The sequence below is a fragment of the Meleagris gallopavo genome, chromosome 5, assembly GCF_000146605.3.
Source record: "Meleagris gallopavo isolate NT-WF06-2002-E0010 breed Aviagen turkey brand Nicholas breeding stock chromosome 5, Turkey_5.1, whole genome shotgun sequence".
Classification (NCBI taxonomy): domain Eukaryota; kingdom Metazoa; phylum Chordata; class Aves; order Galliformes; family Phasianidae; genus Meleagris; species Meleagris gallopavo.
In genome coordinates this window covers 2,992,986-3,017,000 of record NC_015015.2, presented here as the reverse complement: position 1 = coordinate 3,017,000, position 24,015 = coordinate 2,992,986, and the positions used below count along the sequence as shown (strand labels likewise).

Sequence of the window (24,015 nt, the reverse complement as noted above, 5' to 3'; positions counted from 1 at the left end):
CCCCAGCAAAAGGGAAAAAGGGGAAAAGGGTAGGGAGATGGGCCTAAAAAAAAAGAGCAGCAATGATCTGAGGAGAAACAAACTGATTACTAAATAAAATATCAGAATGCAAGATAACACTATAATACAATATAATACAATATAATTTGAATTGAAGTTAATAAATCAAATAAAATGAGAGTCTGAAAGCTGAAGGCCTTACCCTAATGCCAAGTTGAGATGGCACCAGCAACAGAGATGAGCCAGACAATCAAAAGGGGATCAAGTAATCTGCAAACAGCTTTTTATCTTTTCCCTCTGAACAGAAAATGGAAACTCAAATACTACAAAGTCCTCTGGGGTACGTAGCGTGTAGTTCTTCTCTTCTGAGAACCAGGTACCTGGAACTATCTACGATCCATGGAACTGGAGCACTAACTCTCTAAATCCCACTGCACTACGAGATGCTATGATGTGGAATATCGATAACCAAAAATCATAAAACCATGTCTGCATAGCTGAAGAACCCATTTTATTTTTCTTTCCATGTCTCTTTATCCACAGAAGATCTGTGAAGTAAGTCATTCATGCTGTCATTTCACAGTACACATGTATATTGGTAGCAGCTCAGGTGTCACTTTTCAAGGTGTTTTTAGGCACACTCTGCTTCTTTCTTTTATCCTTCATCATCTTTTGTAGTCAGAAAGAGGCATTTTAAATTGGTTGCTGTCCCAGCACGTCTCTTTCCAAATGAAAGGAGAGCTCAGCTGGCATGATGCTGCGCTCAGCACACTGGTAAGATCAGCTGCACATGGGGACATGGGGACAGCAGAGCTGGGGGTTGGATGTCACACTGAAACATATTGAAATGTCGAAACAGGGAATTTGGAGTGCTTTCTCCCATCGCTTCCAATTGTATTTCTCAGCAAACATTTCAGCATTGTTCTGAGTAGGGAGAAGAAAAGCAGAAATTGCAGGTTACTGGGGAGGGAATAAAAGAGAAGCCTTTCCCTCCACTCAGCTGGTGTCTTTTAATTAAAAATGTTTTTAATGAAAGCAGAAGAAAGCAGATATTGTCTGTCTGCTATTGTTCTAGTGTGCCAGATTGAGCAGCTCTAATCCATAGTGTCTGTATATATCATTAATTAATTCCTATTTTTTCTCTCCTTTCTTGTAGTCTTGTTAATTACAGTCTCATCTATAATACCAGGAATATTTTCAAGCAATGGAAAGGAATATCTCTTTCATGGTAATTGAACAAAGGAATGGGGAAAGAATGGGATTTTGCCATGCACTGCATTTGGCAGTAAGGAGGAAATTGTGCTGTTAGAGTGTGCATAGGCTGAGTGGTTATTTATGCAGTTCCCCCTTTGTAATATAACAAATTATATGCTTTTTGGCAGATATAAGACCTAGAAGTTGTCATTTCTGGTTGACAGAATGGCACTTTAGGAGAACAGAGCTGGTCTTGGTTTACATAGCATTCATGCAGCGTTACTAATGAAGTTTTAACCAGTCAGCACTTCAGAATCTTTCATAGTGGGGACTGAATGCAAAATATTTTGGGAGAGAATCTGTGGCAATTATCATAACAGACCATCTTGATTATAGATCAGAAAACAAGTGCTACATCTGTTATTTATCACTGCCTTCCTCTGTGCATAAAGGCATCTGTATTTCTATAGTACAATTGTTAACAAAAGGACTACAGTGCCTTATTGGAGGGTACACGCTCAGCAGTGGAGACACAGTCTATACAATTTCCAGATGCACCTAGCAGACATTTTGCAATGCTCAATTTCTGGTTGGGCCAGCAGCACTAGCAGGGCAAGCAAAGCTGTAAGGACACCTGGGAATTTGTCAAGGTTACATTTACCTGACTCACTGCAGGGAGGAAAATGAAATGTGAAGGAAGAGAGAGCTATTATTGACTATCTTTCCAGCATACCTTATTTTCACAAACTATTGCCTGCAAAACATCACAACTTTTAAGCATCAGAACTTTTAAAGAACCACAGAGCAGACTTTTATATAGCATTTTTCCATGGGAGTTCCTTCGTTTTTAGATAATACTCCTGTACCTGTTGTCAAAAACATGAAATAAGAATGTGTACTCTACCAAATCTTCTGTATTGCTTAGTATCAATTAGAACTAAATAAAGGTTTCCTCTTAGGGAGAAAGATGATTTTCCAAACAGAACACTTGTCAGTATTATGCAAGCAATTTAATTGAATCCAACAGAAGAATGATTGTAAACGCCAGAACATATTTTGGTTGAATTTCACTAGATATTTTACCTCACCTTTAGTAACTTTATTAAACTTTAGTGCTATGTACTGAGAGGACAATTCTAAGAAAAGTATCTCAGAGAATGTTCTGTTAGTATACTGTCAAATCAATCATATGTTAAATGTAAATAGTAAATAGTACAGTACAAGAGAAAAATAAATGTCTCCAAGCAATTTTCCTTTCTTTTAAAACCAAAGGATGTACGTTTATTTGTCAGCTACTATATTACTACAGATTTTTATTTCCTATATAACTTTTTCGTTTGCTTGTTTAAGGAAACTTATATTCATTAATGAGGAAAGGAAAAGTTTCTTAATCCCACATTTAAGGTCTTATTATTGAGTTATTATGGTCTATTAAGGAGTCAGTACTTGTAAAAAAACTCACTGTATTTTGTGCATATATTCAGATCCCTGAATACTCTCTCAGCTATTCAAGAAGTTAATCAAAGGAAATAATGCACATTTACATCACCTAGTAAATTCTTCCCATTTCCTAAGCTCAGCTGTAGTTTCTGCTCATCCTGGCCTGAATTATAAAATCATATTCTTTGTTTTGAACTTGTCCGAATGTAGCTGTCAAAATCAGCTGTGGTACATAACATAGTGAGAATAAGAGGCTGCAGTTAATTCAGCTAAGGAATATAGAAACTATTCATATCCTCTGTAAGCAAGAACTCCTATGGGAATTTCTCTTGAATTAGAGGGCTGGTAATACTTGATCAAGTATTATTCCTTATTTTCCCATGCAAAAATGTTGCTTATTTCATCTAAAACTGGGTAGTATATTAACAGTGGCACATAACTCTCCCTGCCGTGTCCCCTAACATGTGTACTTGGATGTAGGTGTTGTCAGCAAGGTACGCTGCTGTCACAGGCAAGTCTGTCTCCAATGGGAGACTCTGAGTGGTCCATTCTTGAGGTCCAGTGTGAAACTGCCTTATGCACTCCCTGAAGCTTTGCTACAAGCTGCTGTTAAAGCTGAGAGTACAGACAACTGTGCCACTGTCGTCATGGCTTAGCTCTCAGAATAATTCAGGGACTGTATTTTGGGTGATCTTTAGGCTGAGCTTACGAAGTGAATTTACACTGGCAGTTGGGTGCCTCCTTTTGAGATACGTCCTGACTTAGTGTCATGCAAAATGAATGCAGCTATTGTGTTTGGAGACCACGCTTCATTGTAAACCAAGCAGGGAAAGAGCAGGGGATGTGCAGACTAACCTCAACAGTGTCATAACATCTGAACTTAAATGATGGCAATCGAGAAATGATTCATAGAAGCAGAAAATAGCACAGATAAGGAAAACTGTCCCAAAACACAATGGACTACTTTTGATATGTTTGATCATGATCGGTCATACCTTACAGAATTAAATTATTCCTCAGAGAAGTACCAGGTGTATTTTGCATAGCTTTATGGGCTCCTCTGAGGGAAGCTCACATCCGTCTCTTCCTTCCCCACGCCCCATTCTCTCACTTCTCTACAACCCTAGCATGTCTCTCGTTGTGGGTATGTGTATCTCTGGTTCTAGCTCTGATTTTCAATGTTCTGCAGCCCTAAAGGTCATGGTTTATCTGATGGTTTGATGTTTTTTCCAAGTCTACATTCTCAAAGTAATCTGAGACAACAAATGTATGGGATATGTATGGGAACTGCTGAATCACGTTCTGAACCTCTGATTGACCACCTGAGGTGAGCAATGAGTCAGCTCTTGGAGCACAGGTGAAGACAATTCTCCTGCCCTATTGAAAGGGGTGGGAGCCTGTCTCCACCTCTCCTAGACCCCATTTAAGAGCTGACTACCACTGGGGAAGGATCTCTTTTGGAGATTGCTTCTTTTGGAGTCTTCTCAGTGACTCCAGAACAAGGGTAAGCTTTTCATCCATTCTTCTTTAGTGTGATAACCTGTTTAGCCTAACTTTCCTATATATTTCTTAATTATAACATCTGTATATTCACTGATTACATGTACATAAAATCTTTAACAGCATCTGTCCTGGAATTCAACCCAGGAAGCTCTAATAACCTAAACTGAACATCCAGATTCCCACCTAGGATATAAGACTTTAGAGTGCTATTTGTGTAAACAGACCACTGTGTCAAGCAGTCTGTTTTTCCATTAAAAACAGTACAGGTGTTTCTTATGTTATCCACGAATAGCAAAACATGAGTGTCTTTAAAATGTATGTGTACATGGTATGATGATATCCAAAAACATAATGATGGGAAAGTGTGCTCATGCAAAGCACAGTGTTGGCTGTACAGACATTGAACCCTATTGAATAAAGGGCTAACTTGTTACATTGTTTAAAATTGTAAAAGTAGTTGAGTACGAACAATGGGAAGGATATGGGGTACCTTGCTTGGGTTGGGAGGGACCTCAATGAACATCAAGCTTCAATCCCCCTGCTACAGGCAGGGTTGCCATCCTCTTTATCTAATACTAGATCATGGTAGACCATGGTTACATGGAATTCATCTTAAATTCCTGCTTATGTTAAATGAAATGGTTTGTCCCTGGAGATGTTCAGGGCCAGGGTTGGATGGGGCACTAGGTTACCTGTTCTAGCATTAAATGGGATGTTGGTGGCCCTGCATGTGGCAGGGGGGTTGGAGATTCATGATCCTTGAGGTCCCTTCCAATCCGAGCCATTCTGTGACCTTGTTAATTAAATACTGATTCATTTTTAGAAACTTTAGTTTGATTTCTGATAAATCAGAGACTCTATTGGTATTCACATTATGCTCTGGAATGAACATACAACACATGGCAGTGTGGTGCTTACAAGCATGGTGAGAAACAAGTAGATAGCAAGTTTCTTGCTTAGAAACGTTATGTGTCTACTTTGAGAGGGAGATGCTTTTGTTTTATAGCAACAATTTTCTGTATATGAGACAACCTCCTTCATAATCTGTAAGGACCTAGAATTAACCTGACATTTTCCATATATCTTTGTTTTAGAAAGAGAATGAGTGAGATAAATTATTTGCAAGACTTTAAAGGTGTCTTATGTTACTGGAATCAGACAAAGGTTGGAAAGATCTCTTTTTGGCCCCTTACAATTCATAGACTTTTAAGTGTGATAGGCTGAGCTGGTCTAAGCATTTGAGAGAGACTGAGCTGCTGACTTGAAAGGAAGAGCAGTAGGATGAGACAATAGGGTCAGGGAGGAGAAGGAAAAGAGAAACGTAAGAGGATGTCGTGGAAAAAAAATAATTTGTAGGAGGCCTAAAAGAGAACTGAGGCAAAAGGATATTTGGAATAAGTTAATCAAAGCAGTGAGGAGACTTCTTATTCTCTAGTTAAACGTAATTATTGTCATTGACCGCTGCGTGCTTTTTTTTTTTTTCTCAGTGCATGCCAGGTTCAGAGATGAAAACTTCTGCACTAATTCAGAGGCCTGGTCTAGTGTTCTGATATTTACTCTGCCTACTTACAACAACTTGTTTTTATATTTTAAGGGAGTAGCATTCAACCAGTGGAACATGCGGATGTTCAGCCTTCATGTGAACAAGACCTTGTTGCCCTTTCTTATGCAGGAAGGCATATGAAGGAAGGCAGTTCCAGGCTCTGGACTTCATCTCAATGGTAACATATAGACAACAAATTTACTTGAACTTGGAGAACACGGGGTAGCGCTGAGATGAAAATGAAGGAAAACAGGCAAGTTTTAAAATTAAAAGGACTAGACATGGAGATTTGTATAGCGGAGAATCAGATAATCAGTTGCAAACTGCTTGACGTGAGGGACAAAATGATGCTCGTATCTTTTTTTTTTTTCCTTCTTTACAAAATATGCTATTTGAGCACTGTTATGGATCGTAGAGATTTCCTGCTCTCCTCTTACCTACCCAACACCTTCCCCACTGGAGGGCAGCCTTTCAAATGCCAATGGGGAAAGTCCTAACACTTCAACATATGCAATGAGAAAGGAACAACTCTATACCTTACTGTTATTTATAATTTATAAATTGCTATAAGTAACAATTAACTCATTATAAATTATGTTATCTTTATCTGTCTCTCTACTGGAAAAAATGTTTATTCATTTTAGTATATCTCCTGAATAATTGGCAGAAAAATACTTCAGTTATTGCTAATGCCTATTGTCCATTTTTTCCTCTGTGATATGTCCTGACTTGAGTGTCAGTGATCTCGAAATCATGGAAAAATGAGTCTGCAGCACGTGCAGTTTGCAGTGGGTGTTGTCACTGCTATCAGGAGCTGCTCAGAAGAAAAGTAACAGCCATGGGGTTTGTTCACTCCAGAAAACTGGAGCAGCTGTCTTTTCATATGCTCTAACTGCAGCATGTAGGGATTTAACCATTTAGCTCCTATCAAAGTTAATTAAAGTTTTGAAGTCAAAGATTTGAAATGCAGACACTGTACAGAGAGCTATATTTCCTCTGAGAATTGTGTTCAAGTTCATCACTGCAGCTCTATTCAGTTTCCTGTTAATTCATGTCTTTTTCCAGGTGGTTTTAGCCATCAGAACAAGACCTAAAGGGCTCAGGATGTGCATGCTGTGAGCTGGGGCCCGAATCCTATGCTGAAGCCCTCCACATTAACCTGGAGCTGTCAGATAGAGCTACACAATCGAACAAAAGTGTAATGCTGAGCTATTGGGCAATTCCAAGAGATACAGCAATGAAAAGAGTACTGAAAGAACAAAAATATGCACAGTGACCTGAGAGCACTTGCATATTCTTTTGAAAACAAAGAGCTTTCCTTCTCATTTTTTTTTTCCTCCCTTTATTTAGAGAGTGAATATTCTTAAAATTCATTTTTAATAGATCTATTACACCAGTTGGGTCTCTCTAATATGCAGTAGAAGATTCAGCATTTGAAATACCACAGAAGGATATTAGCTAACTGAGGGCTAAGAATGTCACACAGACGTCTGTTTATCATGCAAGTAGTTTATTTAGATGCAAAGATGTATTAGACTCTAATGATTAAGTGAAAAACGGGAGTTGCTTTGTATCTGTCTTTCAGAGCACATCACCAGAACTTCAATGTCTTTTCTCCATTAGTTCAGAAAGCAATACTGAAGTAAGCAACAGAAATGAGGGCCGCCAACGGTGTATAGAAAGGAGACTTGATTTCTCATACAGTAGTAGAGAATGGGCTGCAGAAGAACAGATGCTTTTAAATCAGCAGAGCATTGTGCAAACAGCTGTTAACCAGACACAGCATCTAATTCCACCGATTGTACCCTTAATTTTGCTGCTGCCATGCAGTTTCAGCGTGACATTTAGAAAGACGTCTCAGCTGGTTTATGTAGTACTTTGTAAGCCCTGCTTTGCAGGCAGGTAACTGACAGATATTACCTTTCAGTTCCAGGAAATAATACAGATTTTAACCTTTTGTGGAATGTGAGTGGGGTCTCACTAAACCTTAAACCTAAACTACTTCCTGACCTTTTCACAATCCCACAACTATTATTTTTCTCTCTAAATTATGCTCTGCATTTGCACATCGCTTTTGTTTATTACTGTTCCTGCAGGTGACTTCATCATCCTAATATGTGGTGTAAGGGTCTTGCTTTTGTAGCTAACCACTGATAGCATGCAGAAAGCAGGACCTCCATTCAGAGATGGGTCAGATGGTCAAGTGTCAGACCAGCACAAAGTCAACAGTGGAGCACTATGCAGCACAGGTATTTCAGCTCCTGGAAAACATGTCATTTATTCATACTAGAGCAAGTTATTTCTGAAGGTAGAAAATGAAAGCAGGAATCTTTTCCTTGTCAAAAATAGGCTTTTGAATGGTGCAAGCACCTGCAAATACACACACACACACACACACACACACACACACACACACACACACACACACACACACACACACACAATTAGAAAAGGCTTTCTGATATTTCTCATTAGTTTTGCATTGAAGTGAACAACTGTAGACATCAAACTGAAATGTTGTTCACCACATTAGATATAAGCATCCAAATTTGTCTTCTCTTCCTCCTCCTTCATCACTTGGCAAAGTTTGACTGTGCTGCTGCTAATTTTGGGGGAGGTGGATGGATGTAACACTGAGAAAGAAACTTAATTTACAGGAGAGACCAGCAGCTCTCTCGGTCTTGATATGCTTAAGTTATTTTGAAGTCTCCATATTAATTTGTTGCCCACATGTGATTTTTTTTTTTTTAACCTGCTCCCTAACAAATTAATTCAAGCTACCACTGAAAACCTGAGTGTATGACATGATCTATGTTTTACACTGCTATTGTAAGCACAAGGATAGCAGATGGGGCAATCCATCCTCTGTATAAATGGGCTGTTGTCATCTGAACTGCAGAAAGGTACTTCTCATGAAGGGTTTTGTGATCAGTGCTGAGTTTTCTGCTTTTCAGATTTGCTTTGCAGCATCCTGAACAGTTGCTAACATGTTAAGGTTTATGTATTACTACGGTGCATTTCTTCCTTCAGAGTGGAAACTGCAAGCATGAAAATAAAGAGAAAAAAGATAACAAAACTGTGCTTCATAGCCAGATTGCTTTTACGAGTCCCTGTTGCTTATCCTGCATTGTAAACCCAACATCAATTACATTAACCACAGTGGAGGATGTGAATCTATCAGCAAGGAAGTCTATAAATATGTCAAAAAAGTGCCACACTGTCCTCACCATCGTTAATCTCTTTTTTTCTTTCTTAAATATCTTCTAGATGACAGTGGTGACTTAAAAAATAAAAAAATGAGGCAACGTGTTGTCCAAACACCAATTGTTTCTATAGCAAATTTATGCATTTATAAAGTCAATATTTTCATTAAAGGGATGACAAGTTATTAAAGAAAGAAAGGGTGGAAGTAATGAACGTAAATTTTTAGTCAAGTTTTTGTGTTCTGACTTCTAATTAGTGATTTAAAAGACTTTCAGAAGACTTAAAATAAGGATATTATGTTTATTCAAGGAGTTGTTGCGTGTTGCTTTATATTTGTTTTGCATGGTTAATTTAACCCTCCAAAAAAGCTATGTTGTGTGCATCTACATATATTTTCATTCCTATCTTATTTCTCTTGACCTATGCACACTTAAACCCTCATAGGTATTTTAGTTAGTCTAGGATTAGATTCAGAAATTGTGGCTAAAATGCCAGCTATTGAGATCTCTGCACATCATGTCACTTACCCAGCATCTCTGACAGCACTAACACTGACAGAAGTGTATTTCAGTGGAAACAGACATTGTTCTCTTGACACAGTCTCACTCTATGCATGAGTATAAATAATTTGCTGGGGAAGAGCTGTGCCTGTGACATGATGGAGCGTGTTTTTATCCTGGTGAGAATGGCTGCAGGCAGAAGTGAAATAGCAGGAGCTGCCTGAGAGGCACAATTGCCTCAGAGTCATCCCAAAAAGCATTCTAGTAACAGGTTCTGTCTTTATTTTAGCATTATTGATGTTTTCTTTTTCTCTCTGGCTGTGTGTAACTCATCACTGTGACCAATTCTCTTCCAGCCAAGTGCCAACTTTAGCTCGGCTGGGTGTGAGAATTATGATAGCAGGAAGCTTGCCTGTTTTAAGCAAAACTGCCTGGGATGCCAGCTTTAGGACGGATATGTGCATGTGTGTGAGCCCCTCAAATCCTATGCTGAAAGCTACACAAGAAGTAATAAAGAAAAAGCACTAAGACCCCCACCATGTTTTCAGGATGTGGTGTTAAGAACATAAAGGAGTGGAAAATGTAGGGTGTTTGGGGACATTGAATGAAAGTATGAGTGCCCTTGGAGAGGAAAATGTTTTTCCCTGCCATTTCTTCTACCACTGTTGGTGATTTTCATATTATGCTGCAGCTGCTGCCACAGTGACATTTAAAGTTTGGCATCAGGTCCCGTTCTCCTGACTTGGAAATCTTATGTTTAACTGAGATAATGCAAAGTTGATAAAAGAAAGGCCAAAAATGGGTTTTGCACCAAGGTAAGCAGTGCAGTGTTGAGGACTGACCTTCTTTTGCCATCATTCTGCAATTGTTGGCAAACACTTGTCTGCAGCAGAGGGTTTGGTTGTATTTAGAAGCTGTCTGAAATTAGGTTTGGGTTCAATGTCTTTGAAATCTTGATTCAGTAGATCAATCCAGCTTTTAGCTAGCTTCACGGTTTATGTCAGATGTGTTTTTACCTACTACCTGAGCCAACCAGCCCATAAAGAAACGTGTTCATCCCAAAAGACCTGATCTGGAGGAGGAGGGAAAGGGCCAGGGGAAACAGAGAAAGGAGATCGTGTTGTCAACAGTGGGGGATTCCTTTTCAGGGCTTGATTTGAATCAGATGCAAATAATTTGTGTGTCATCAAACAACCTGGTAGAGGCCTACAGAGTCATGATTCAAAGCAGAATGAGACAGAATTCTAGTTTCCAAAATACTCAAGATGAGCATCCATCTTAAATATCCAAAACGGATTTGCAAGTCACAGCTGCCTCTCACCTCTTCAGAGTGCCACAAGCTGGCAAGAAGAAAAGGAATTGAGCAGAAGAAATATGTCTTCTTGAGAGTCCCTTTTTTTCACATGGAGAGAGAGATTCCCTCCTTCACGTCGCAGGACAACCACGAGAAATGTGAGCCAGACCTTCTCACAGCTCAGGGAGCTTCGTGACCACCCTGTTCCCTGATGCTGTACAGAACAAAAGTTCTTAGAGTGTTTCCTCCCTCTTACAGCTTTCAGTGTTCCCTGGACATAATAAAATAAGGATATAAAGGAGATGGATTGGGTTCTTACTTCCCTATGTATAAACACAAGATTTTGGTCTGTTGGGCTTTTCCTTTGGTATCCATCACTCTAAGCATGCAGTGAAGGAGAGCAGAAAAGTAATCAGGCCAGCAAGAAAATGTAGTAGTTCATTTACTAAGAAATAAAATGTGAAGATTTTTTTTTTCCCCCTGGGAAGTATGGAGTGATGTTGGCTTCTAAAACTTGTTCTTGTCATGGGCACAGCAAGTGCCAGTAGAATTCAGAAACAAAACTATCTGAGAACAGAATGTTTACATCAGGGTTCTAAATGAAGAAGTAACTCCAGCTACAGCATTCAATGCATCTATAATTCACTAGTGCTTAAACTAGGCTCATCAGTCCAGCCTTTACATGTCAAATACGAGGCTAAACTTTAATTTTCTGTATGGTGAGATCTTTAATAAAGTGCTTCTTCATCTCTAGTCCCAATTAAGATTACAGACAACAGGAGTTGGCAAGTAATTTTCCCTCTGACACATAAATAACTTTTAAAGTGATTTTATAGGCTGATTAAGCTATTCATTACAAACGAAACATATATTTTTCATTAATTTTGCCTTGAAGACCTGAAGTACATTTATTTGATAATAAATATTTTTTTCATTTATTGCAAGGCAGTGTGATGAGTGCAAGAGCTTTCATATGAGCCATAAAACTCATCTGTGATAGATGACATTGCAAGCAAATGTGAATGTAGATTAAGCTCAAAAGCATAGCTTTTAGTTATCTGCATTATCTTCTTTGGCCATTCATGCTGGATCCAATATGTAAAGCTAGTTTTTGTGTGTGTTTTTTTTTTTTAAGAATTTTAAGAGTTACATATACAGGTAAGAATGACCTTAGTTTTAAATTTAAATGATCGGTAACCCAGCATAGTGTCATGAAGCCCTGGTAAATTTAGGCTTGAAGGGCCCTTTGGAGTTCACCTGGTCCTGCCCTGCATGCAGACTTGAAAGCTGTTCAGGTTGTTGGAGGTATCATCCCGTTAAATTCTGACTTTCCAAAATGGAGATTGCATGAGAGAGAAATCCCTCCTGGGAAAAGCTTTTGCAGTGTTTGAGGAATTCTTGTCATGGTGAAGAGTTTTTTCCCTTTGCTAAGTGGAATATCCCTTCCTACAGCTTCCAACCATTTCCTCACTTTTTGATGTGCAATAGATAGGAGTTTCCATCATGTCATAAGAAAACTTCAATAAGATGTTAGCATTCTACAGGTGATAGCATTTTACACTGATTTCTGATCCATGCTTAGCACAGAAACCATGACAAAGTGACTCTCACATCTATTTTATTGGCATGGATGGAATCACATGGATTTTTGTTCTTTCCTTACTAGAATTGTTAGCTGAATCAATTTTAATTCACTTGAGAAATAAATATTTTTGGCAGCTTGCAGATGGCTTTCTACATCTTGAACTACCTCAAGGTCACAAACGTTCTTTGATTTCCAGATCCATTGGTCTGGCTTCTGAAAGACTTTTTGGAGTGACTCCTCCACTTCCAATTCTGCTGTGCCATGTATGTATTCAAAATTAAATTTAGGTAGAGCGTGGGTACTATTTTGCCCTGCTTTAGTGAGTAGGGCAAAATATGTTCTGTGGCTAAAATAATTTTGTTGATGTTTCAGTTCTCTTAAAAGTTCTTTTCATGGTTAGCCAGGAATGGGTGTGAGAAGTTTTGCTGCTCTGGAAGATAAGCATTATGCTGACAATGGGTTCAGAAGAAGCTGTGGAAGCTCTTGGATGAATGTTAGCAGCCCACTTAGCTGCCCCTCTCTGATGCTCCTATGGCAGGCCCACACTCCAGACAGGTGCTAGGAACAAAGGAAAAGAAGTGGGTGTAGTAGTCCTTCCTTTTTATGGGAAAACAAAACCTTGTTCTGTGTGAGGGAACAGCTGGCATGAGGTTTAGCCAGCAGTAGGGGGCAGCCAGATTTACAGTTAGAGTGAAGTTATTGATATAGCTTTGAATTTAGATTCTGCAGACTTCATTATTGCTCTAATGAGAACCCACGTACATTACTGTGGAATATTATGATAATATTACTTAATAGAAATTGCAGTCATAGAATTATAGAACCATAGAATGGCTTGGGTTGGAAGGGACCTCAAGGATCATAAAGATCCAACCCTCCTGCCACAGTCAGGACCTCCACCTTCCAGATCTGGTACTAGACCAGACTGCCCAAGGCCCCATCCAACCTGGTCTTGAACACCTCCAGGGATGGATGGGGCATCCACAGCCTCTCCGGGCAGTCAGTGCCAGCACCCACCACTCTCAGTTCTAATCACACTCTATTCATTTTTCTTCCTTTTCCTTACGCTGTGACTATAGTATTTTTCTTTCATTTAGCTGTATTCTTCGTCCCTAAGGATGATTTATTTGCAAGCCTGAATAAATTACTTCACTGAAAAAGATTACCTCTCAGAAAGAAAGCATCTTATTCTGCATTTTTTGAATAAAGCAAAACAAAATATGCATGTTATTGTTTTGAGATTTTTTGTGCAAAATGAGCCATGTTTGATATGTGTACAAATGTTTGTGTTTCTAAGCTGTTTACTGACATGTGCCCTGTAGAAATTGAAAAAAACTTGAGGAATATGTGCTAAATTAAAAAACAACGATATTTAAAATAGGATGTATCATCATAAAACCACACTCAATTAACATAAAACATATTTAAAAAGTGATACAGAAAGATGAGTAAAGTGAAGTTTAAGGATTTAGTTGAAAAAGGGAGTTGCAACTGAAATGTAATTTAGCATAAACTAGAAAATACCCCGTGTAATAGAGGATGGAAATCTATTAAAATGAAAATCTGTAAATCCATATGGTTCTTCTAGCAACCTAATAAATAGCAGTACTTCTGTCTGAGAGTTTATGATGATTTAATATATCTGCCTTACTACATTTATGATCTAATTTAACAATGTAACATAAATTTCTATGAATTTTATGTCCTGTAGACTGAATAATTCAAAACAAGGAATGCTTAAACAATGAATGTATTAAAGTTGAGATTTTATTTTACTTTCCATAGACTTTTTTCTAGAAATTGCTGATTTCAAAAGTAGAAGAGAGTATTTTGCATGTTTTTCACCCTCTGTTTAAAAAAATTGTATACTTTTTGGATAAATAAACAGTTTTGACAAGCAATATCTTTTTCTTTGTGAAGAACTGTCCCATTTGTTTTCCAAATTATAGATTTGACATATTTTAAAAACAGGTCACAAGACAGAAGAGCATAATAAATCTGTACTTTATGAGCACATCTTTTAATGAGCGACATCTGAACACAGAAAATGTTCTTAAATTTAATATAGCAGTTAATCAGGTAGTACTGTGAAAACCTACTCACTGTTGTTAAACATATGCAGTAATATTTTACAAGCAATCTCTTCTGTAACCATGTGAGTATATCCACTGAGCACCGTTCTAATTCCAGTCCATTGGGCCCACCCTACAAACCATCCTTTCACTTTTTACCCGCCTCTTTCCCCCAAAAATATCATTTACATTTTAGCTTATTTATTTATGGCTGTTTCTATGGTGGCAACTCTTGATTAAGAAAGAAACAAAAGCATCCTAAGAAAATATGCATCAGGATGACAAGCCTGTTCTCAGCAGAAAGAGGAGGATGTAGATTGTTTTTTCTCCTTTATTTCACAGCATTTGATTTAAAAAACCCAACTTTTTCAGTGAAAAACTAGACTGTTTTGCATGCAATTTTACAAAGGCTATCCTTAAACTTGCCTGTAATTTCATTAGCAGCTTTATTGAAGATTTGTCTCTTCAGGCCTTAGATGCTGATTCCATCCTTTTGTAGCTGATAATCACATCATTTTAAAAACAATAAAGTCTTAGCAGACAAAGGAATCTGAGCTGTGCTTTTCCATTTTTAGTCATAAGCAGTTGGAAAGGCATCAGTGCCCAAGGAAGGTTCCATCATGAAAATGTAATCATAGTCTCTTCTCTGAAGATTGCTGCAAGTGCATTGTAATTATCTTTACTTTTTGGTGAGTTAGAGTAAATTCTGAGAAAAGGATGAAAGCAATAAAACGCAGCATTTTCCAGACCAAGAAGTGACTGAAAAGTAACAAAATTCTTCTTATTAGCTTTCCAGAGTTATCACTATTTTTTAGGAGATTCAAAAAAATTCACGTATTTCATGCATGAAAAGATTTCATAGTAACTCCAAGATGTGGAAACTTTTTTTATTATAGGAAGTTCAAAGATACAACTAATACTAAATGCAACAGATTGTTTTGAAAATACATGCAATCACAAAATGAGGAATCGCCGCAGCTAGTACTATGTAGTACATGTTGTCAGACAATCTAAAGGAGCCAAATAATGTCTTGGTGTTTAGACAGAGATTTTCCACTCGGAGAAAGCTATAAGACTCGTATCCTGAAAGGCTGCCAAGGGCAACTTAATCATGCTGATTTTAGCTTAGACTCAGTGTATTTTAAAATAGTATGTGCTGTAAGGCACGTTATGGTCATCTGTATTTTTTACTCAGAGGATGATGAGGAACAGACACAGGTTGCCCAAAGAAGTTGTGGGTGCACCCTGGAGGTGCTCAAGGTCAGGTTGGATGGGGCCCTGGGCAGCATGATCTGGTGAGGGACAACAAGCCTGTGGCTGGGGGTTGGAACTGGATGTTTTTAAGGCCCTTTCCAACCCGAGCCATTTTGTGATTCTATCACTCTATAATCTGGTAAATATTCAGCTGAGATCTTCATCCCTAGGCATGGCATCGTACACATTCATGTATATCATGCATAACTCATGAAAATGGACTCAAATGTGTTTGTTTGTTTCATACAAACAGTAGATTTAAAACCTTATTAAAAGTACGGGGCTTACTGAAGTGGAGAAAAATATTGAAAATACAAATGCAAAGCAAAGGTTTTACCAGGAAAAAAAAGGAAAAAAAAAGAGAGAGGAGAAGAGGAGAAAAGAAGAGAAAAGTAGAGAAAAGACAAAGAAAGGAAGGAGAAATGAAAAGGAAGATAAAGCAAAAGGAAAGGGAGAAGAAAGAAGAACCACCTGTTCTTATTTTTAATTCCACTGTGCTTTGGTCTAGCATGACAGGTGAGAAAGGGACTTTCTGGCAGCACACCAAACAAATTAATATGCGGTTTAAATGCATCCTGAAGCATATAACACACTGGGGCCAGGATTTTTCCTTTGTTTGTGATCACAAATGAACAAAATTTGTCTACAATTTGTGTGCCCTGGCACGCAGCCTGGGAAGAGGCATTCTGCGAGGGCGTGCACCTGTAAACCATGCAGGAATTTAAATCAATACGTTTTTATGCAGTTCTTCTGAAGGGAACAGCAGACACCAGTTACCAGCTGGCAAAGGGCTCTGTAGGGCTCTGTAGGGCTATTTGTATGGGTTGCTGTAAGTGTTTACTGGGACAGTGGCATGGCTGAGTCAGCCACAGCTTTGGGTGCCCAGGGATGGCAGTGCTACCCTGGAGGTGTGTAGTGCAGGGGGATTTGTAGTCTTGCTTGGTGGGCCCCTGGAAGGAACACTGTGGTTGATAAGGCTTGGATGAAAGTACAACTTTAGCAAGCTTGCTGTGCAAGCATACATTGCTTCTTTACTTATTTTTCCTGTTCTTCTGGAATAAGTGACCCCAGGGGTTTAAGCTGAAGCCCAAAGATAGGGGAGCTCTGCAGAGAGAGGGGGTTTTTGGATTCAGTCCAGGCCTTGCCAGCTGCATCTGCAGGTTGGCTCTTCAGATGACTAGACACTCCTGTTACTCATCATCTTACTGTGGAAGCTAAAAATAATAACATTGATGCCAAAATAGGGGAAAATATTTTCATTTTGAATCATTTGCAGCAGCAGAAATGTGTCTTATAAACCAGCACCTAGATAGCTCTGTGCTGCGTGCTTCTAACAGTTGGTCCCACTTTGCTCCACGAGTGGAGCAGACTGAGATGCAAGCGTTTTCAGTCACAAGAAAGTGAAATGTATTAAATGATGTCTAGAAGGTCATATTTTATGTTTGCCTCATCAAAGTGTTGGATGTGTCGGGACACGGATGTGGAAGAAAGGAGAAAATGTATGGTTTTGCTGCTGTTTGAAGCCTTGGCAAATACCAGGCCTGCACGTCCCAAATAAGGTTTATACAAGGGACATTGCTCTCCTGTGTCCCCACTCTTTGAAGCAGGAAAAGGGACCACAGACGGACCGTGTGTCTGTGTTCACTGCCTAAACACCCAAGCACTTCTCATGCCTTCTTCACTCAGGAAAAAGCACAGGACTAGGTCACACTACTTTGGGACGTAGATCTAGCTGGGTAGAAGAGGTATGAGCTTCAGTGGGATGTGTTTTAGTTTTGTCTTTGTCTTGAGAGAGAGGTGGAGAGAGAGGTGGAGAGAGAGGCAATGGATTGCACTGCATATTGATCATGTACCAACACACACACACACAGAAGGAATTTCTTTCACATTAACTGAATGAACATTTTTCCATCCAATCTTTTTCAAGATCTTTTCTGCTCATTCTGTTTTAACTCACAGAAGTTGTTTTCCTAGTAGTGATTGTTGCATAAATTCAGCTGCATTTCTCCGCTAGTGCCTGCCCAACAAGGTCTTACATTTAACAATCTCTCTGCTGCCATTTTACTACTGTGCATAGCCCTGCTACGTATGACAGCATCTGCTAGAGTGATTTTCACATTTGTTGAATGTTTGCAATTAAAAGGCCGCTTCAAAGTAATAGCATAAAATCCTTCTGAGGTTGGAAACACTGTATACACTGAGTTGAAAACATCATCCCAGGCAGGTGGCCTGCAATGCTTCACTGCAGAACCAGAGACCTGACTGATGGGCTGTATCAAAATGGCAGGCGGAAAAAAGGCTTGTTTATCTAAATAAGTGTGGATTCTCAGGTTAGAAGAATGCCCTCCTTATCTGGAGTGAATTCTTAGTAGTTAAGAGACATATCTAGTGTACATAAGAGTAATTTTAAAATTAAATGTAGAAAATAAAACAAAAAGCTTTGATTAGTTCCATTTCCCTTCTATTCATAGGGAGTATTTGACCTTGGCAAATGTGAACCTTTTAAAGCCAAATACTAATTTCGTAGCCATGAGGGCTCTGTGTACCAAGTCTTTGTGGAATACCAGAAGCTGTAAGCACACCTGCTGGCTATTTTTGATGCAACTTCTATGCTGCTGGAGTGTCACCACGTTACCTGAAAATCTGCCATCTGAAATCACCAGATAAAGTCTTTCCAGGTTATTTTGAGTGGGGAAATAAGGGGGTTTTCATTAGATCTTAATTTACAAAGGAACATTATATCTGGTGCTGAAGCTGGGGATAAATATCTTTTATTTATTTTTCAGGTTTCATTATTTACCCTTTGCAACAAAGCTTGTTTCTGTTCATGCAGTATTTTGTGCACTTCCATATTGATACACATTATGGTTCTGTCAGACAGTGAAGAGAGGTTTTGTCAATGGAGATCTGAGTTTGAGAGGGGGCAAATTGCTGTCTAAATTGTGAGTGAAACCTGTACTAGTCAGGGAAATGTCTATGCATTATATTTAGCATCTCCATTTTGTATCAACAAGTATGTTAATCTAAAATGATTTAGTTGTGCAGATGGGTGAATTAAACCAGTTGATTGATGATTCTCTTTTCTATACCTTCAATATTCCTGTGATTTCTTTTAATAATTGCAGTCAGATTCATTTCACTTTTATGGACAATATACCACTAAACATGTAGAATTTCAAAAAAAACCCTGAACATTGAACAGGCAGAGAAACCACTTCCAGGCATTCTTGTTCTTTAGTGCTATTCATGATTCATGCAAAGCAACAAAATATACATTTGAAACATCTCCAATTACTATTTTTCAAGATAACACTGTGATTAGGAAGAACAATATGCACATATGCACATTTGTCAGTTAATCAGCAGCGTTGATGAAAAAAAAAAATCATTTTATTTTAATTACAAGGGTTTTATACCTGTGTCTAATGAATATCATCCTTAAATTACTTGGGAAAAAAATATTGAGTGAGCCTTACTTTCAGGAGTTATAAATAACAGGGGCAGTTTGAACTGAATTTCTATAATCACAGGCTGTATAAGTTAGGTTAGGCAACCCTACAATCATCTATATTGCTTCTTCCAGTGTTCAGTTACAGCCATTGATGCTTTTGTTGTGCCATCACACCCTCTGTAGGGGAGCTACAGGTCAGGGCTTGAACACCTGGTGAAGGGCTGTGGATTGCCTAGGGAGCACAGGCAGATCATTTGCACCTGTGCTCCCCAGGTGACCAAAAGGGAATCAGTGTGCAGCCCCCCCTGAGCTCATATAAAAGCCAGCCACTGGAAGGGAGAGCATCTCTTGTACCCAGGCTGCTTCTTGGGAAGAAGTGCTATGTTTCCAGAAATCCCCTTCACTAGTTGGGTGAGTTCAATGCTTCTTTTTGTATGCGACTGTTGGTTTATCTATGAATATTTTGCTTAGTATCGCCAAGAACCTATCAGAAACTGTTTTACTTTCTCACTGGTAGGACACTCTGCCTTTGTGATTTTCATTTCCTATGCTATTTCAAATGTTCAACAGCTGGATCTGTTGTGGATTTGGATAGTGCAGGGATTTCATCCTGGAATGGAAGGGTAAGCACTATTCAGAGAACTCTAGATGCCAACTTTTAGATCAAAGTTCAGCATTGCCTGGGAGGTAGACAGAGCAAACAGGCTGTGATGGCTAGCTCTGTGACAGGGTGTTGCTAGCATGAACAGCTTCTTCTCATTCCTGATATCTGAAAATTTTCTCATACCTGGTCTGTCAGAGATGTTCAGCTGCCTTTTTAAACCATTGTATCTATTGCAGTCAACAAGATTAACACAATGGATGGACAATGCAGGAATGTAACAGGAAGAGAACTATTGCAGATAGGATGGTATTTCAAAGGAAAAGTAAAGGTGCTCATCTATCTCTAAAGATCTAGGCTTGTAGGAAAGACTCCACAAGGGAGGGATCTCCAACCAGAAATTTTTCCACATTAGCAGTCAGTTGTTAAGTGGGATCTAAGGGAAATGGAGCCAGGCTCCACTCCTTTTGGTCACAGAGGTGAATTACCTTCACCTGTGCTCCCAGGGCTGACTGGGTCCATTCCCCAGGTGCTCAATCAGTGGTTCATTTTATGACTCAGTAGTTACCGTAGATTGGTTATTAATACTATTCTTGTGCCTATCATCAGTACAGCTCAGTGATGGTTGCATATAATGAGCTGAGGGAGACGGACCAGAATGCAGGAGACAGGGTTTGCTAGTCAGAGGAACGTTGGCAGGTTGGAGAAATGGCCTGAAATGAGAATGATCAAATTCAATAAAGATGTAAGTTTGAAATCTTGCATGTGGAGTGATAGAATCCAATGTAACTAAAAGCACTGTACTGTCTGGGTAGGGTTTTCATATAGAAAAAGAATTAGAAGTCACAGTGAACAAGTCACGCATTGGTTAGCACTGGGCCCTTGGGTGGAGGAAGGCTGGCAAGGTATGGAATTACATTACTGCCCTGCCCTTTATCTTAATTGTTCCCCCTCCTTCAACATTCCTGTAACAGGATGTAGAGTGCTGTATTCAGTTCTGGGCTGCCCAGACTGAAATGCAGGATTGTAGGGAAACTTCTAGGTCATGGCTTGAACTGGTGATTAGGCACCTGATGAAGGGCTGTGACTGGCCAAGGGAGCACAGGCAGATTGTTTGCACCTGTGAACAGAAGGGGTGGACCCAGGGTGGTGCCCTCCTGGGCTCATTTGAGGGCTAGCCACTTAAAGGAGAGCATGTCTTGGGTTCAAGCCTGTACTGACAGGAGTGCTGTACAGCCAGAGAGCTCCTTCATCAGTTTGGTGAGTTTGACTCTTTTTCTGTTTATGATTATTGTCCTACCTGTGAGTACTTAACTGGTATTGTTAAGAATCTGTCAGAAACAATTCTGTTTTTTGCTGAGCAGAACATAGGAGCGGGTCCTGTGGAAGGCCATCAAGGCTTTGAAGTGGCTGGGGTAAACTCTGGAGAGGCTCAGGAGACTGAGGAAACCTGAGCCTCTTCTGCAGGAAGAGAAGGGTGAAGGAGTGACCTTTAGTGTAGTAAAACGAGGGATGAGGAATTCAAAATAAAAAACAAAAAACAAAAACAGGCAGTTACTGTTAGATACAAGGTTTACTTTGCTTTTAGGGTGACAAGGCAATGGAACATGCTGCTGAGAATAAACTCCATTCTAAGATCAAGGCAACTCTGAATAAGCACTGGAGATAACAACAGTTGCTTTTTTCCTACTTGAATTACACTATACTCTACAACAAGTTGGGGATTGGTGGAGGAATACCAAGATCATAAGATCATCTCCAACACCTTTGAAAGTAGGCTTTTTCTTTAAGGAATAAGTTGATTGGAAACTGCTTGTTGCCTCCAGGGATGTGAATATTATCGATATGGTTGCTCGCACTGTATGTTTAATGTTGAATTTTAAAATGCCAAAAGTAGACTTCAGAGGAGGGATAGTGTTTCTTGAGGGTTGGTTTTCTTTCTTAATTCAATACTCTGCAGTAAAGGAGAAAATCTATTTTTGATTGCATTTCGAACTTGATATTCTACTGAGGAGTTCCAACTACAATGTAAATACTCTTGGATTTTGAAAGGTCTCTGATGATTCTTTCTTGCACTTTCAAAATTTGGACTCTCACTGGGAGTGGAAGAATTCATATTTTGTAGTTCTGCGACTGACATGTAGAATACTTTCTCCTTTTTTATCAATGAGTTGTGAAACTACACATCTGCCTGGCAATCATGGTGTTAGGAAGTATGTGTGTTCTAAGTTATCTTTGGGAAATCCTGCTTGTACTCATCCAAGTAAACTGTAGAGCTTTAACTGATAGCTGCTAGCTGATGACTAGTGGCTGCTGGAAATTGGATTTTGGTTTTTAGTGGAAAATTATGATGTTGACAAATGTAGTGCATTGAAGTGGAAAATTAGCCTTCACAATGTGGGTATTCTAAGAATAAAACTTCTGGGGGATCATTTAATGGATAAGCAGTTGAAAAGACCAAAAGAATATGGTTAATTACACAACTTGCTTTTTGGGTTACTTCTGTTTTTTTTTTTTAATAAACAGTAGGTGAATGTTTCATTAACTTGGCTTTTAAATCTAGTCAAACAGTTATTTCTAATCTCAAATTTGTTATGCTTGCTGGCCTGGCAAGGCACAATGAGTCGCCACTGCAAATATCAACTGAACTGAAGACTAAGTATTTTAATGACTCGTCTCAAAGCTTTTAATTTGCTAATTTGGGGATAAAATATTTCTGTTGCTGTTTCCAGGAAACTACTGCTCCTGCTTTGATTGTCCAGACTATAAAAGGTTAAAATGCTTAGGCTCTTAGGTATATTATCAAAATGGTCCACAGCGTAAGTAATTGTCACTGCAGACTGTATTTCACCAGTTTGCCAGTCACTAGACTTCAGTTAACATAAAACTACTGAAATACCATTGTATAGGTAATTCATCTGCTTATCCCCGTGTGTTTATACAGACTGGGTAAAGAGCCTCTTGAGAGCAGCCCTGTGGAGAAGGACTTGGGGGTCCTGGTAGAAGAGAAGCTGGACGTGAGCCACAGTGTGCGCTTGCAGCCTGGAAAGCCAGCTGTGTTCTGGGCTGCATTAAAAAAGGGGTGGCCAGCAGGGAGAGGGAGGTGATCGTCTCCCTCTACTCGGCTCTTGTGAGGCCCCATCTGCAGTGCTGCGTCCAGGCCTGGGGCCCCCAATACAGGCAGGATGTGGAGCTCTTGGAATGAGCCCAGAGGAGGGCACTGAGATGATTAGAGGGCTGGAGCACCTCTCCTATGAGGAAAGGTTGAGGGAACTGGGCTTGTTTGGCTTGGAAAAGAGAAGGCTCCGGGGAGACCTCATTGCTGTCTTCCAGTACTTGAAGGGAGCATATAAACAGGAGGGGGAACGGCTGTTTATGAGGGTGGATAGTGATAGGACAAGGGGGAATGTTCTTAAACTGAGATGGGAGGTTTAGGTTAGATATTGGCAAGTTTTTTCCACTCAGAGTGGTGACAGACTGGAGCAGGTTGCCCAAGGAGGTTGTGGATGCCCCATCCCTGGATGTGACTCTGAGGAGCCTGATCTTGTGGTTGGGGACCCTGCCCATAGCAGGTGAGTTGAAACTAGGTGGATTATCTTTGAAGTCCTTTTCAATTCAGATGATTCTATGACTCTATAATTATCAAAAAGCTTTGCTGTTTTGGCCTCAGAAGCTTGTTCTGCCCCAGGACTGAGGGAGGCAGGGAAGACCTCAATAGGTGTATTTCTCTTTCAGAGTCTGATTTTCTTTTCTTTTGAAGTTGAAAGATTCATTTCCTCTTGGAAAACCATTTCGGGGAAAGATTTGTTATTATACTTCAGAGATACTTATAGATGAAGTGAATACTGAAGAGAAAACTGCTTCTAGGAGGTAGACTAGATAGAAATGTATAGAAGTTATTTTCTTCCTTCAAATTGATTAATGATATGAAGAACTGAACAATAAACCCCAAACTTCAGTTAGTTTCGGTGATTCATCAATTTAGCGTATGAGCCCACATGATTGAACAAAAGTGTCTTGGTATTACACAGTGTAGTAATTCATTGCTTTATGCTGCAACTTGGTTAAGAAAACAATTTTACAAGGCACAATTGAGCAATCACTTATCTGGTAGGTTCCTTTCTCTTTTCTACTTGGTTTCATAAGTGGATAACAACCAAGAAACTTGTTTCTCTTTGTCTCAAAGTATGTTGGTGTTTTGACAGGTCTTCAGTAACATAGTGGCTCTGAAGAATTAATGATCAGTCTGGGGGAGAATCTATATTGAACTAATCACTTCTTTTGAATAAATGATCTCAGAAAATAGTGTGTAAAAGCACTGTTATTCTTCTATATATGTTTAGAAGATATCTTAGCATGCTGAATAGCTTTGCC

At 39.3% G+C, this 24,015-nt stretch overlaps 1 long non-coding RNA gene across 1 annotated transcript; it reads left to right on the top strand.

Annotated features, from left to right (window-relative positions):
• The first annotated feature begins 4,056 nt into the window (after positions 1-4,056).
• Positions 4,057-8,105, top strand: LOC104910934. Its single transcript, XR_002114862.1, has 3 exons — positions 4,057-4,138; positions 5,732-5,858; positions 6,746-8,105. It is a non-coding gene; the product is annotated as an uncharacterized LOC104910934 (long non-coding RNA).
• The last annotated feature ends 15,910 nt before the right edge of the window (positions 8,106-24,015 follow it).